Here is a 17017-nt window from a genome sequence, read left to right as displayed (position 1 = left end):
CTCTGTCCACGCGCACAGTATGGAAGCCCTTGATGGTGGTGTTTTCGTCGGGAACATCCTGGTGCAGCCATGTCTCCGTAAAGCATATTAAACTACACTCACGATACTCCTTCTGACTTTGGACCAGTGCAGTCAGCTCGTCCATCTTATTCCCCAGCGATCTCACGTTTCCCATGACAATGGAGGGAAGACTCGCCTTTTCCTCCGTAGTTTTTTGCGTCCTCTGCATCCCCTGTGTGTCCGTATCAAGATTTCAGCCGGAATATCATTGTCCGTGGTCACCGAAGGTCGCTTGCTCTCTCCAACTCCACGCAGGGAAAGACCGCGTCTCTAAATGCAGGAGTCACGTGAAAGGTCCCGCTGACCACCTTGATCTGACCCGACGCACACACACACACACACACACACACACACACACACACACACACACACACACAGACACGTGAGAGAGAGATAAGTTTCATTTGTGTGTGTCGTGGAGGCGTTGTCTTTCCCTGTGTGGCAGGAAAAGTGCAAAGGTAAGATCTTGCTTGTTTTTAATAACGTTATACGGCTAGAAGGCAGCAGGGGCAGACAGGGAATTTCTTGAGATTATATCAAAGAATAAAGTGATTGAAGAGAGTAAGGTATTGAGATGAATCGCATATGATTCAGACTTCACACCAAACACAGCAGATAGTAGATTCAGTAGATGGGACGCGGGACCAAAAATATTTTGGGAACTTTTTAAAAAGAAGACCATCAAAAGTTTTCAGGATCTAAAAAATCGGTATGGATTAAACAATCAAGATTTATACAGATATCTACAGATGCGGCATTATATGGAGAAAACTATAAAAAAGTTTAATTCAGATGAGCCTGAGTCAGGAATCATTAAGTTCTTTATCTCAGCATATGATTCAGACCAGGGAAAGAAACTAATCACAAAACTATATAAAGAAGTGGAAAGATTAAAGGGTAACAATATGACATATATAAAAGAAAAGGGGGGAAAAGAGGCTGGGTGGCAGTTAGATAGATAGATAGATAGATTACTTTATTCATCCCCGGAGGGAAATTAAGTTGTCATAGCAGCTCGTATATCAGAACACAACAAAACACAATACAATAGAACAAAACAAAACATTGAGGTAAAAATGAACAAAAACAGAAACACAAGATGAATAGGCAGACAAGTAGTGCAGTGGCAATATGATGGTAATAGTAATGATGATATGATGGTAATGTTATTGTTAGACAGTATATAAGAATAGTAGTACAGTATATATATATATATATAGTATACAATATAACATAATATATATTTATATAGATAGTACTTATACCAATATAATAGCAGTATATAGTAATAATGGCAGCAACAGTATATATAATAATAATAGTAATAGTAGTAGTAATAATATAATAATAGTAACATGTACACATGTATAAATATGTGTATATAGACTTATATATACGAAGAATATACAGAGAATATACAGAGTATGATATAATATGATATGATATATAGTATATAGTAGGGTATAAATATAAGTACTTGACTATACAATATACTATCAGTGTAAGAATATGTAGACTGGGTGTGCAAAAGACAATATTATTGTATAAAATGGTCTGTAATATCAAAATGGTTTAATTAACACATATCACAGAAGTAAATGTTCCAGTATATGGGGCGTAGTGTAGTACAGGGTACATGGTGCAAGGGTGACAGGTATGTTAGTGCAGTTCTGTGATGGTGGCTCTGACAGAGGTAGATGAGTTATAGAGTCTTATTGCGGTTGGAATGAACGATTTCCTGTATCGCTCCTTAGAGCAGCGGGGTTGGATGAGCCTGTGGCTGAAGCTGCTCTTTAGCTTGTCCAGTGTTTTGTGGAGGGGGTGAGAGGGATTGTCCATGATTGCCAGCATCCTGTTCTCCACCACCTCCTCCATGGTGACAAGCTTAGAGCCAACCACAGACTCTGCTTTCCTTATGATTTTGTTCAGTCTGTTGGCATCCTTTGTCCTGATGCCCGCACCCCAGGACACCACAGCAAAGAAGATGGTGCTCGCCACAACAGACTGATAGAACATCTGCGGGCATTTTGTTCCAGACATTGAAGGACCCGAGCCTCCTCAGGAAGTAAAGCCGGCTCAGGCCCTTCTTGTAGACGGCCTCTGTGTGGGTGGACCAGTCCAGTTTATTGTCCAATGTGATACCGAGGTACTTGTATGCAGGTACCACCTCCACATCCGTCCCACCGATGCAGACAGGAGAGGGCAGGGGCTTGTTCCTCCTGAAATCCACCACCATCTCCTTCGTCTTCTCCACGTTGAGCTGCAGGCGGTTCTCCCCACACCACTTCACAAAGCGGTCGACCAGGTCCCTGTACTCAGCCTCCCTCCCGCCCTCAATACACCCCACAATGGCTGTGTCATCAGAGAACTTCTGCAGATGACACGACTCAGTGCAGTGCTTAAAATCAGCAGTGTATGTGGTGAAGAGGAAGGGGGACAGTACAGTTCCCTGGGGGGCCCCGATGTTACTGATCAGACGATCAGACACACAATTCTGTAATCTCACAAACTGTGGTCTGCCCGTCAGATAGTCATCGACCCAAGTGATGAGGGGAGCACTCACCCGCGTGCCCTCCAGTTTGGCCTTCAGCAGTCTGGGCTGGATGGTGTTGAAGGCGCTGGAGAAATCAAAAAACATGATCCGGACTGAGGTGTTGGGTCTGTCCAGGGAGGAGTAGGCCTTCTGCAGCAGGTAGATGATTGCATCATCAACCCCAACATGGGGCTGATATGCAAACTGCAGGGGGTCTTGTGATGGGCACACCAGTGGTCTGAGGTGTGCCAATACCAGTCTCTCCATGACCTTCATGATGTGAGAGGTCAGTGCCACCGGCCTGTAGTCCTCCAGTGCAGCAGGATGTCCTTTTTTGGGCACTGGGACCAGGCAGGATGTTTTCCAGAGCACTGGCACTCTCTGAAGGTGTAGGCTCAGGTTGAAGAGGTGCTGGAGAACTCCACAGAGCTGGCTGGAACATGCCTTCAGCACACGAGGGCTGATGCGGTCCGGTCCAGCAGCTTTCCTCTGTTTGAGCCTCTCCAGCTCTCTCCTCACCTGGCTGGCTGTGATGTGTAGTCCAGACTGGAGGGTAGGGGATGTCAGTGGTGGGTTTGAGGGTGGTGCAAAGAGGTGTGTGTTGCAGGAGGTGGTGGTGGTGGGGGACTGTGGGTGATGTGAGGATGTCCTGGGGGTGGGAGGTGTGAAAAAGTCTGTGGTGAAAGCCAGCGGAGGGGTGGGGGGAGATGGTGACGGGTGTGGTGTGGGGCAGAGGATGATGGGGGGAGGTGGGGGGTTGTTGCTCTGAGAAGCAGTAGAGGCAGTCGTAGAGGCAGTGGAGGGTCCGCTGGGGGTGGGGGGGTTGTTGTTGAACCTATTGAAGAACGTGTTCAGCTCGTTCGCACGTTATCAGAGGAGGAATGGGACAAGGTAAATGAAGGACAGTGGAAAACAACATGCTCCCTCTCATGTAGAGAATATGGTTGGAAGAACATTGTAAGATACTTTATTACACCAACACAACAGAAATCTCAAGACACACGACGTTGGAGACTGTGTGGGGAAAATAAGGCCAACCATTTTCATATCTTTTGGGGATGCCCTTGTATTATACCTTTTTGGCAAGAGTTAAAGAAGAGTATGGAAACAATTCTGAAAGTGCAAATTCCACTTTCATTTGAAGTTTTATATTTGGGAAAAGAGAACCAGGAGATTAAATACATATTTCGAATAATGGTGGTGGTGGCTAAAAAGGCCATCACCAGAAAATGGCTAAAAAAAGATCCACCAAAAATAGAGGATTGGGTAGATGTAATGCTCGATATATATAGAATGGAGAAGCTGACTTTCTCAGCTAGACTAAAATCAGAAACTTTTAAAAACTACTGGGAAAACTCGATTGATTTTGTGTCTCCATTGAGAGTAGACTTTGTGCAATAAGGACAGTGTGTATTGCAGAGTGTTGACCCCCTTGGTTCAGGCTACAAACTTGTTTATTGTTCATTTATTTATTTGATATGTTTACCCCAATCAGGAGACAAGGAACAATGCAGGAGAGGTGTGAAAATAAGGACAAGAGTGAAAAAGCGGTTCATTTTACTTCACATTTACTCTACTGTAACTTTACTTGAGAATTCATGTCCAATTATGTCTCTGCTCTGCGGTGGAAGTATAGGAATGTTTTATACTGTTGTAAAATTATACACATTATGTAAAATATTGATGGAATATTGATATGTGGAATCAATAAAAAAGATAATTGAAAAAAAAAAAAAGCTCGGGTGTTGCAGGTCAAAAGATCAAATTTGGAGCCTTTTGGGTTCAAATGTCTGGTTAGGGTAACTACACATGCTCTTACTGCTGCTGGTGTTAGAATAACTTTTTGAACATAAAAACACAAGAATAAACAAAAATACTGTTCTCTAAGTGCTGCAACTGACAGTAAACATTACAACCATAACATGAATATGCTCTAGTATTAGAATATGAGAAATTTAATGTTGAGGTCGTATTTAAAGAGACCACTTTGGTGAGAGAATGGGCTGTGATTGGTGGGTGACTGACGAGCACCCATAAACCTATCGGTAGCTGAGCACACAGAATCAAATTGTCATATATCACAAATCATAAACTGGATTTATTTTCATAATTAATTATGGATAAAATTACAAAGTATGTTGCAGAAATCTGAAATGGATATCTATATAATTGAGCATTGTACAAGTTACATGTTCTACTGAATAAGGGATCAGCCACTTGCTATCTGTAAACCCCCAACCCCCAAGTGAATCTCCTTATATTATGCTAGGTGTTGTTTGGGCAAAGAAAAAATTAAAAGAAAAAAAGTCTAATTTTTGCATTTTAGCAGGTGCTCTTAATAAAAAGGTTCCCTTTTTAGCACCATGCATCGTATCCACTGAAATATCCACACTTACATCACTGATATAAACATATACCTATTGAGATTTAATTAAAGTAAATGGAGAATTACAGGATTACCTCCACATTTGCTATGGTTTGAGATACTGCTGCTAGTGCGACATCTAGTGGCAGTGAATATCGCTAATGAATATCATATGTACATAAACACTCTCAGAGGTGGGAAGTAGAACCTGTGGTGAACTTCAGCTGACATAAAAACTCAAAAGCTTTAGTTTGTCCAGTTTGGACGCACTCCTGATGTAAATATAAAGTATTTAAATCTAGCAGGGCCCATTCTGTTCAATCTGTACAATTTTGACGATTGCCCACTGGTGGATTATTTTATATTCAATTCTTGCCAATAGATCACTTTCTCCTAAGTCTTATACACTGGACCTTTTAAGAAAATACTTCATTCAATACATTGTACTCATTTTCTTGTGGACAGTTTTTCATGCTCAAAAATCTTTGCTTTAACCCTCCGTTTAAGTGAATTGTTTTTTACTTTATTTGAAGTAAGAGTAGTTCAGTTAAAGAAGTCAAAGTACATTTCAGAACCTGTACTTTTATACTTTTACTTGGTTAAAGAAGCCGAAACAGTGGTTAAACTTCAGCTCAAGTTATTTTTAATACAAGTACCTGTACCTCTACTTGAGTAAAGTATGTGTGTGCTTTTATCACCTCTGCACACACATACACACACACAGTGGATTTTTTTTAACAACAGGGAGAGCACAACTTCGCAATAACACAACGATACCCACAAGCAACAGTTAAATTCGAAAAAACAAGCTGCAAAGCAAATAAAACTCACGCCATGCAGTAGCAAACTGCCAATACAACTGACTGGACACTCCAAACAATTTGTAGAGCAACACATAATGTCCTGAGCACGTATTTACATAGGCATCAGGACAAACACCAAATGTTAGCTCTCAACTTGAACCCGGTTATGATGCTGTGGCAAGACTTTAGAGTACAGCATGAATGTACAGTTCATGCTCAAAAACCTATGTGCTGGATTTTAAAAAGTCCTGCAATGGCAATGAACTAGGTGAACTACACTGGCCATGCTCTTTCTGCAGATTTATTGCAGAGTTTAAACAGCAACATGGATTTGTTATTATGTTCAGTTAATAATGAAATTGCCTTTACACCACAGTGATGGACATGAATTGGAAAGAGAGAGAGCTGAGGGAGAGTTCAAGACAATAAGAAAACAATTACTCTTTCTTAAGTAATTATTCACTGACAAAAATGATCACCTCCGATAAAATGTGAAGATCGATACCTAACACCATAATTCTCACAAAGTCATCAGGATTAATTGTTCTCTTTAAATTTACCAGCTGGGGGCAGATGTTTATTTAACACTGTGCCATCCTCTCTTTTTATGTTGTTGAAAGATAAAAGGATATTCAAATTTCTTCTGTTATTCTATTGAGGAAATGTCAAAGACAAAGGCCTGTGAGGCTGGGCGTCATCCAGCACTTCCTGTTTTGCAAACTTGTTACTTCTGGCATATTTACCAGGAGCATAAGCCTGCATCCTCTAAGAGAGGATGTGGTCATCTTAGTATTTCATGTAAATGAATTGGCAAGTCACGGGTCCTTAAATATCTATTTACAACATTAAACAACTTTACAATAAACCTTTGAATAATATTGACAAGCTGCGGGAATGGGGATTGTCTGTCTAATGGAAGGAGACAGTGTGTAAACTGAGGTCTGCTGGGAGTCAGTCAGTAAGCCACCATCGTAAACCTTAAAGTTGCACTTTTAGATGAACAATTTGGTCAACCATTTGGTCAGTCCTCCACATATATCTTTGCTCATGCAATTATACATACACAAATGTAACATTTCCATTACAGTGCTAAAAGTGTTATAGCTGAGCAGGGATCAGTGAGGATGAGGTCGTATTTAAAGGGACCGCTTTGGTGAGAGAATGGGCTGTGATTGGTGAGTGACTGATGAGCACCCATGAACCTATCGGTAGCTGAGCACATGACTCTGTGTCCTGCATGAACTAACACAATGCTTCATTAGTCACAATTCAAGTTCAGGATTTCTACTATGACATTCTCACTTTAAACTTAATACAAAGTATCTTGAATTGAGGCAAATTAAAGCTGACCTTGAATTATGATCAGTCAGAATCAAATTGTCATATATCACAAATCATAAACTGGATTTATTTTCATAATTAATTATGGATACAATTACAAAGTATGTTGCAGAAATCTGAAATGGATATCTATATCATTGAGCATTGTACAAGTTACATTGTGCAAGTACATGTTCTACTGAATAAGGGATCAGCCACTTGCTATCTGTAATACAAACAGCCATCATCAGGAACATCAGAGAGATCATAGTTAATAATCATCCCAAGGTACTTGTAGTTCTCTACAAAGTCTACCACATGTCCCTTGATGATAGTATTCTAAGAGTTTGAGGACTGATGCCTAAAACTTATGTCCTTGGTTTTTGTCACATTTAGTAGTAAAAATGCACAGTCACACCAATACAGATTCACAATCCACAATGGGACCATGGTTGTTCTCATCTGCATGGAGGAGACTGACTGTCACAGAGTCATCAGCAAATTTGAAAAGTAATCTGTTGTCATGCCAGCTGCGGCAGTCATCAGTATACACATTATAGAGGGGAGGTGAAAGGACACAGGAGGAGACCCTGTGGATGATGACAATGTGTCTTACATGCATTACTTTCTGTGTCAGTTGCCAGTTGCAGCTCGAGGCATGTATCCAAAATTATCTTTTCCAGGCACTATACTGATACTGTAGTCACTACAAGTTACGCACGTTCCATTTTGCCTGGGGGACATTTAAAACAAACCAGTCTACAACACAATAAAAATCACATGAAAATCAACCTCCCTCCTCATCTTTTCATATTTTTTTCTCCTCAATTTTTTAATGTGGATTTAGAATTTGATACTGAGCATAGCCGTGAAGTTGCCCCCCCAAATAGAAATGGTACAAGTTGTCAAATAAATGTTATCTACATAAATCCCCACAGATTTCAAAAACATTCTCAGAACAAAGTTAACATCACAGTATATTGTAAGGTATCACATTTTTTATTACTCACCTTATTGATGGAACCTCAACCATATTTACTGTCCCTGGCTCAGACTCTCTCTCAAGCATCTACAGTAGGTGTTTTCATTCCCAAAACACAGGCTCTCTTGTGGTTCCAAGAGTCTGTAAGAGTAGAACAGGAGGTAGAGCATTCAGCTACCAGGCAGACAACTTCTGTGCATTTACGGTTAAACTTAAAACACCCCCCCCCCCCCACACACACACAATCCACAATGGGACCATGGTTGTTCTCATCTGCATGGAGGAAACTGACTGTCACAGAGTCATCAGCAAATTTGAAAAGTAATCTGTTGTCATGCCAGCTGCGGCAGTCATCAGTATACATATTATAGAGGGGAGGTGAAAGGACACAGGAGGAGACCCTGTGGATGATGACAATGTGTCTTACATGCATTACTTTCTGTGTCAGTTGCCAGTTGCAGCTCGAGGCATGTATCCAAAATTATCTTTTCCAGGCACTATACTGATACTGTAGTCATTACAAGTTACGCACGTTCCATTTTGCCTGGGGGACATTTAAAACAAACCAGTCTACAACACAATAAAAATCACATGAAAATCAACCTCCCTCCTCATCTTTTCATATTTTTTTCTCCTCAATTTTTTAATGTGGATTTAGAATTTGATACTGAGCATAGCCGTGAAGTTGCCCCCCCAAATAGAAATGGTACAAGTTGTCAAATAAATGTTATCTACATAAATCCCCACAGATTTCAAAAACATTCTCAGAACAAAGTTAACATCACAGTATATTGTAAGGTATCACAGTTTTTATTACTCACCTTATTGATGGAACCTCAACCATATTTACTGTCCCTGGCTCAGACTCTCTCTCAAGCATCTACAGTAGGTGTTTTCATTCCCAAAACACAGGCTCTCTTGTGGTTCCAAGAGTCTGTAAGAGTAGAACAGGAGGTAGAGCATTCAGCTACCAGGCAGACAACTTCTGTGCATTTACGGTTAAACTTAAAACACCCCCCCCCCCCCCCCCCACACACACACAATCCACAATGGGACCATGGTTGTTCTCATCTGCATGGAGGAAACTGACTGTCACAGAGTCATCAGCAAATTTGAAAAGTAATCTGTTGTCATGCCAGCTGCGGCAGTCATCAGTATACACATTATAGAGGGGAGGTGAAAGGACACAGGAGGAGACCCTGTGGATGATGACAATGTGTCTTACATGCATTACTTTCTGTGTCAGTTGCCAGTTGCAGCTCGAGGCATGTATCCAAAATTATCTTTTCCAGGCACTATACTGATACTGTAGTCATTACAAGTTACGCACGTTCCATTTTGCCTGGGGGACATTTAAAACAAACCAGTCTACAACACAATAAAAATCACATGAAAATCAACCTCCCTCCTCATCTTTTCATATTTTTTTCTCCTCAATTTTTTAATGTGGATTTAGAATTTGATACTGAGCATAGCCGTGAAGTTGCCCCCCCAAATAGAAATGGTACAAGTTGTCAAATAAATGTTATCTACATAAATCCCCACAGATTTCAAAAACATTCTCAGAACAAAGTTAACATCACAGTATATTGTAAGGTATCACATTTTTTATTACTCACCTTATTGATGGAACCTCAACCATATTTACTGTCCCTGGCTCAGACTCTCTCTCAAGCATCTACAGTAGGTGTTTTCATTCCCAAAACACAGGCTCTCTTGTGGTTCCAAGAGTCTGTAAGAGTAGAACAGGAGGTAGAGCATTCAGCTACCAGGCAGACAACTTCTGTGCATTTACGGTTAAACTTAAAACACCCCCCCCCCCCCACACACACACAATCCACAATGGGACCATGGTTGTTCTCATCTGCATGGAGGAAACTGACTGTCACAGAGTCATCAGCAAATTTGAAAAGTAATCTGTTGTCATGCCAGCTGCGGCAGTCATCAGTATACACATTATAGAGGGGAGGTGAAAGGACACAGGAGGAGACCCTGTGGATGATGACAATGTGTCTTACATGCATTACTTTCTGTGTCAGTTGCCAGTTGCAGCTCGAGGCATGTATCCAAAATTATCTTTTCCAGGCACTATACTGATACTGTAGTCATTACAAGTTACGCACGTTCCATTTTGCCTGGGGGACATTTAAAACAAACCAGTCTACAACACAATAAAAATCACATGAAAATCAACCTCCCTCCTCATCTTTTCATATTTTTTTCTCCTCAATTTTTTAATGTGGATTTAGAATTTGATACTATGCATAGCCGTGAAGTTGCCCCCCCAAATAGAAATGGTACAAGTTGTCAAATAAATGTTATCTACATAAATCCCCACAGATTTCAAAAACATTCTCAGAACAAAGTTAACATCACAGTATATTGTAAGGTATCACATTTTTTATTACTCACCTTATTGATGGAACCTCAACCATATTTACTGTCCCTGGCTCAGACTCTCTCTCAAGCATCTACAGTAGGTGTTTTCATTCCCAAAACACAGGCTCTCTTGTGGTTCCAAGAGTCTGTAAGAGTAGAACAGGAGGTAGAGCATTCAGCTACCAGGCAGACAACTTCTGTGCATTTACGGTTAAACTTAAAACACCCCCCCCCCCCCACACACACACAATCCACAATGGGACCATGGTTGTTCTCATCTGCATGGAGGAAACTGACTGTCACAGAGTCATCAGCAAATTTGAAAAGTAATCTGTTGTCATGCCAGCTGCGGCAGTCATCAGTATACATATTATAGAGGGGAGGTGAAAGGACACAGGAGGAGACCCTGTGGATGATGACAATGTGTCTTACATGCATTACTTTCTGTGTCAGTTGCCAGTTGCAGCTCGAGGCATGTATCCAAAATTATCTTTTCCAGGCACTATACTGATACTGTAGTCATTACAAGTTACGCACGTTCCATTTTGCCTGGGGGACATTTAAAACAAACCAGTCTACAACACAATAAAAATCACATGAAAATCAACCTCCCTCCTCATCTTTTCATATTTTTTTCTCCTCAATTTTTTAATGTGGATTTAGAATTTGATACTGAGCATAGCCGTGAAGTTGCCCCCCCAAATAGAAATGGTACAAGTTGTCAAATAAATGTTATCTACATAAATCCCCACAGATTTCAAAAACATTCTCAGAACAAAGTTAACATCACAGTATATTGTAAGGTATCACAGTTTTTATTACTCACCTTATTGATGGAACCTCAACCATATTTACTGTCCCTGGCTCAGACTCTCTCTCAAGCATCTACAGTAGGTGTTTTCATTCCCAAAACACAGGCTCTCTTGTGGTTCCAAGAGTCTGTAAGAGTAGAACAGGAGGTAGAGCATTCAGCTACCAGGCAGACAACTTCTGTGCATTTACGGTTAAACTTAAAACACCCCCCCCCCCCCACACACACACAATCCACAATGGGACCATGGTTGTTCTCATCTGCATGGAGGAAACTGACTGTCACAGAGTCATCAGCAAATTTGAAAAGTAATCTGTTGTCATGCCAGCTGCGGCAGTCATCAGTATACACATTATAGAGGGGAGGTGAAAGGACACAGGAGGAGACCCTGTGGATGATGACAATGTGTCTTACATGCATTACTTTCTGTGTCAGTTGCCAGTTGCAGCTCGAGGCATGTATCCAAAATTATCTTTTCCAGGCACTATACTGATACTGTAGTCATTACAAGTTACGCACGTTCCATTTTGCCTGGGGGACATTTAAAACAAACCAGTCTACAACACAATAAAAATCACATGAAAATCAACCTCCCTCCTCATCTTTTCATATTTTTTTCTCCTCAATTTTTTAATGTGGATTTAGAATTTGATACTGAGCATAGCCGTGAAGTTGCCCCCCCAAATAGAAATGGTACAAGTTGTCAAATAAATGTTATCTACATAAATCCCCACAGATTTCAAAAACATTCTCAGAACAAAGTTAACATCACAGTATATTGTAAGGTATCACAGTTTTTATTACTCACCTTATTGATGGAACCTCAACCATATTTACTGTCCCTGGCTCAGACTCTCTCTCAAGCATCTACAGTAGGTGTTTTCATTCCCAAAACACAGGCTCTCTTGTGGTTCCAAGAGTCTGTAAGAGTAGAACAGGAGGTAGAGCATTCAGCTACCAGGCAGACAACTTCTGTGCATTTACGGTTAAACTTAAAACACCCCCCCCCCCCCACACACACACAATCCACAATGGGACCATGGTTGTTCTCATCTGCATGGAGGAAACTGACTGTCACAGAGTCATCAGCAAATTTGAAAAGTAATCTGTTGTCATGCCAGCTGCGGCAGTCATCAGTATACACATTATAGAGGGGAGGTGAAAGGACACAGGAGGAGACCCTGTGGATGATGACAATGTGTCTTACATGCATTACTTTCTGTGTCAGTTGCCAGTTGCAGCTCGAGGCATGTATCCAAAATTATCTTTTCCAGGCACTATACTGATACTGTAGTCATTACAAGTTACGCACGTTCCATTTTGCCTGGGGGACATTTAAAACAAACCAGTCTACAACACAATAAAAATCACATGAAAATCAACCTCCCTCCTCATCTTTTCATATTTTTTTCTCCTCAATTTTTTAATGTGGATTTAGAATTTGATACTGAGCATAGCCGTGAAGTTGCCCCCCCAAATAGAAATGGTACAAGTTGTCAAATAAATGTTATCTACATAAATCCCCACAGATTTCAAAAACATTCTCAGAACAAAGTTAACATCACAGTATATTGTAAGGTATCACAGTTTTTATTACTCACCTTATTGATGGAACCTCAACCATATTTACTGTCCCTGGCTCAGACTCTCTCTCAAGCATCTACAGTAGGTGTTTTCATTCCCAAAACACAGGCTCTCTTGTGGTTCCAAGAGTCTGTAAGAGTAGAACAGGAGGTAGAGCATTCAGCTACCAGGCAGACAACTTCTGTGCATTTACGGTTAAACTTAAAACACCCCGCCCCCACACACACACACAATCCACAATGGGACCATGGTTGTTCTCATCTGCATGGAGGAAACTGACTGTCACAGAGTCATCAGCAAATTTGAAAAGTAATCTGTTGTCATGCCAGCTGCGGCAGTCATCAGTATACACATTATAGAGGGGAGGTGAAAGGACACAGGAGGAGACCCTGTGGATGATGACAATGTGTCTTACATGCATTACTTTCTGTGTCAGTTGCCAGTTGCAGCTCGAGGCATGTATCCAAAATTATCTTTTCCAGGCACTATACTGATACTGTAGTCATTACAAGTTACGCACGTTCCATTTTGCCTGGGGGACATTTAAAACAAACCAGTCTACAACACAATAAAAATCACATGAAAATCAACCTCCCTCCTCATCTTTTCATATTTTTTTCTCCTCAATTTTTTAATGTGGATTTAGAATTTGATACTGAGCATAGCCGTGAAGTTGCCCCCCCAAATAGAAATGGTACAAGTTGTCAAATAAATGTTATCTACATAAATCCCCACAGATTTCAAAAACATTCTCAGAACAAAGTTAACATCACAGTATATTGTAAGGTATCACATTTTTTATTACTCACCTTATTGATGGAACCTCAACCATATTTACTGTCCCTGGCTCAGACTCTCTCTCAAGCATCTACAGTAGGTGTTTTCATTCCCAAAACACAGGCTCTCTTGTGGTTCCAAGAGTCTGTAAGAGTAGAACAGGAGGTAGAGCATTCAGCTACCAGGCAGACAACTTCTGTGCATTTACGGTTAAACTTAAAACACCCCCCCCCCCCCACACACACACAATCCACAATGGGACCATGGTTGTTCTCATCTGCATGGAGGAAACTGACTGTCACAGAGTCATCAGCAAATTTGAAAAGTAATCTGTTGTCATGCCAGCTGCGGCAGTCATCAGTATACACATTATAGAGGGGAGGTGAAAGGACACAGGAGGAGACCCTGTGGATGATGACAATGTGTCTTACATGCATTACTTTCTGTGTCAGTTGCCAGTTGCAGCTCGAGGCATGTATCCAAAATTATCTTTTCCAGGCACTATACTGATACTGTAGTCATTACAAGTTACGCACGTTCCATTTTGCCTGGGGGACATTTAAAACAAACCAGTCTACAACACAATAAAAATCACATGAAAATCAACCTCCCTCCTCATCTTTTCATATTTTTTTCTCCTCAATTTTTTAATGTGGATTTAGAATTTGATACTGAGCAGAGCCGTGAAGTTGCCCCCCCAAATAGAAATGGTACAAGTTGTCAAATAAATGTTATCTACATAAATCCCCACAGATTTCAAAAACATTCTCAGAACAAAGTTAACATCACAGTATATTGTAAGGTATCACATTTTTTATTACTCACCTTATTGATGGAACCTCAACCATATTTACTGTCCCTGGCTCAGACTCTCTCTCAAGCATCTACAGTAGGTGTTTTCATTCCCAAAACACAGGCTCTCTTGTGGTTCCAAGAGTCTGTAAGAGTAGAACAGGAGGTAGAGCATTCAGCTACCAGGCAGACAACTTCTGTGCATTTACGGTTAAACTTAAAACATTCCTTTTTGATAAAGCCTTGCTGGATCAGGTGAGTCCTGAACCATCCCTTAAGCTGCTATAGGTCTAGACTGCAGGGGAAACTCCCATCATCCACAGAGCACTTCTCCACTTCTCTCTGTCTCTCTGCCCCCCCCCCACCCCACACTCATTTATTTTTTTTAATAAATGTCAAAAACTATGTTATTGACGTGTCTCTTTTCTCCCATAGTCCCTCTCTCTCTTTCTCTCTCTCATTGCAGATACCTCTGACTCAAGAACTGAAGGAGAACAACTATTATTATTATTATTATTAACAACAATGCTTATTATATTAATTGTTGCTGCTATCGTTGATAATCAATAACTTCTTTACACTGTTATTGTTTACATTTTAACTAGTAAGAGCTGATACCAGATGATCCAGGCAGATGATCGTCCACACTGTGGGCTGAGTGTCATAAAATTAACAACACATTCATAGCATCTGCAAACAATACTATATAACAACATTCAAGCATACTATCTATATAACAACAGATCTTAACTGTGTTTGTTCTCAAGTGTGGGGTGTTTTATACATTTTTAATAACATTATACGGATCACATTATAGCGTGACATATTTCTGGTTGAGGACAGGAGGAAATTACTGCAGTAAAGTGTGAAAGATGGGTAAAGAAGAGTTGAAGTGGAGTATAAAATGACCGTGGTATTAATGATAAACTAATCACATGAGGGATCGTCTCAGTTGTTCATTTGGAAAAAGGGAAACTGTAATAAAGTTATTGCATTACCTGAAAGGTTTCACAATGTAACTTGATACGAATCCCCTTGCAAGTCTGCTATTGATCCGAAAAGTCTGAATCTGTGAATGTCTTTCACACTTTCCTTCAGTCACTTTCCTCTTGTTAATCGTTCCTGCTTCAGCTCACCGGTCGTAGCCAGAGGTGTGTTCCATCCAGGGCCGAAGGTGATGTTGCTTACTGCGGGGTTAACCCCCTTCACTTCCACCAGCAATTGGAAAACAACACAGGGAGCTCCGCATCATATCAACTCGTTACGCTATAATGTAATCCATATAACGTTATTAAAAATTAAAAAACAAAAAAGATCTTACCAGCCTATACACCTCTCCTACACAGGGGAAGACCACGCCTCCACGACACACACTTTCATCAGAAATGAAACTTATCTCTCTCTCTCTCTCACGTGTCTGTGTGTGTCGGGTCAGATAAAGGTGATCAGCGGGACCTTTCATGTGACACCTGCATTTAGAGACGCGGTCTTTCAGTCGCCTGCAAAGACCCCCTCCTTTGCGCTTACCGCTCTGAACGCTGTCTCTGTCCACGCGCACAGTATGGAAGCCCTTGATGGTGGTGTTTTCGTCGGGAACATCCTGGTGCAGCCATGTCTCCGTAAAGCATATTAAACTACACTCACGATACTCCTTCTGACTTTGGACCAGTGCAGTCAGCTCGTCCATCTTATTCCCCAGCGATCTCACGTTTCCCATGACAATGGAGGGAAGACTCGCCTTTTCCTCCGTAGTTTTTTGCGTCCTCTGCATCCCCTGTGTGTCCGTATCAAGATTTCAGCCGGAATATCATTGTCCGTGGTCACCGAAGGTCGCTTGCTCTCTCCAACTCCACGCAGGGAAAGACCGCGTCTCTAAATGCAGGAGTCACGTGAAAGGTCCCGCTGACCACCTTGATCTGACCCGACGCGCACACACACACACACACACACACACACACACACACACACACACACACAGACACGTGAGAGAGAGATAAGTTTCATTTGTGTGTGTCGTGGAGGCGTTGTCTTTCCCTGTGTGGCAGGAAAAGTGCAAAGGTAAGATCTTGCTTGTTTTTAATAACGTTATACGGCTAGAAGGCAGCAGGGGCAGACAGGGAATTTCTTGAGATTATATCAAAGAATAAAGTGATTGAAGAGAGTAAGGTATTGAGATGAATCGCATATGATTCAGACTTCACACCAAACACAGCAGATAGTAGATTCAGTAGATGGGACGCGGGACCAAAAATATTTTGGGAACTTTTTAAAAAGAAGACCATCAAAAGTTTTCAGGATCTAAAAAATCGGTATGGATTAAACAATCAAGATTTATACAGATATCTACAGATGCGGCATTATATGGAGAAAACTATAAAAAAGTTTAATTCAGATGAGCCTGAGTCAGGAATCATTAAGTTCTTTATCTCAGCATATGATTCAGACCAGGGAAAGAAACTAATCACAAAACTATATAAAGAAGTGGAAAGATTAAAGGGTAACAATATGACATATATAAAAGAAAAGGGGGGAAAAGAGGCTGGGTGGCAGTTAGATAGATAGATAGATAGATTACTTTATTCATCCCCGGAGGGAAATTAAGTTGTCATAG

Source organism: Paralichthys olivaceus, chromosome 6 (genome assembly GCF_024713975.1).
Source record: "Paralichthys olivaceus isolate ysfri-2021 chromosome 6, ASM2471397v2, whole genome shotgun sequence".
Taxonomy (NCBI): domain Eukaryota; kingdom Metazoa; phylum Chordata; class Actinopteri; order Pleuronectiformes; family Paralichthyidae; genus Paralichthys; species Paralichthys olivaceus.
The sequence above is the reverse complement of the archived record's forward strand: the minus strand, read 5'-3'. Positions refer to the sequence as shown.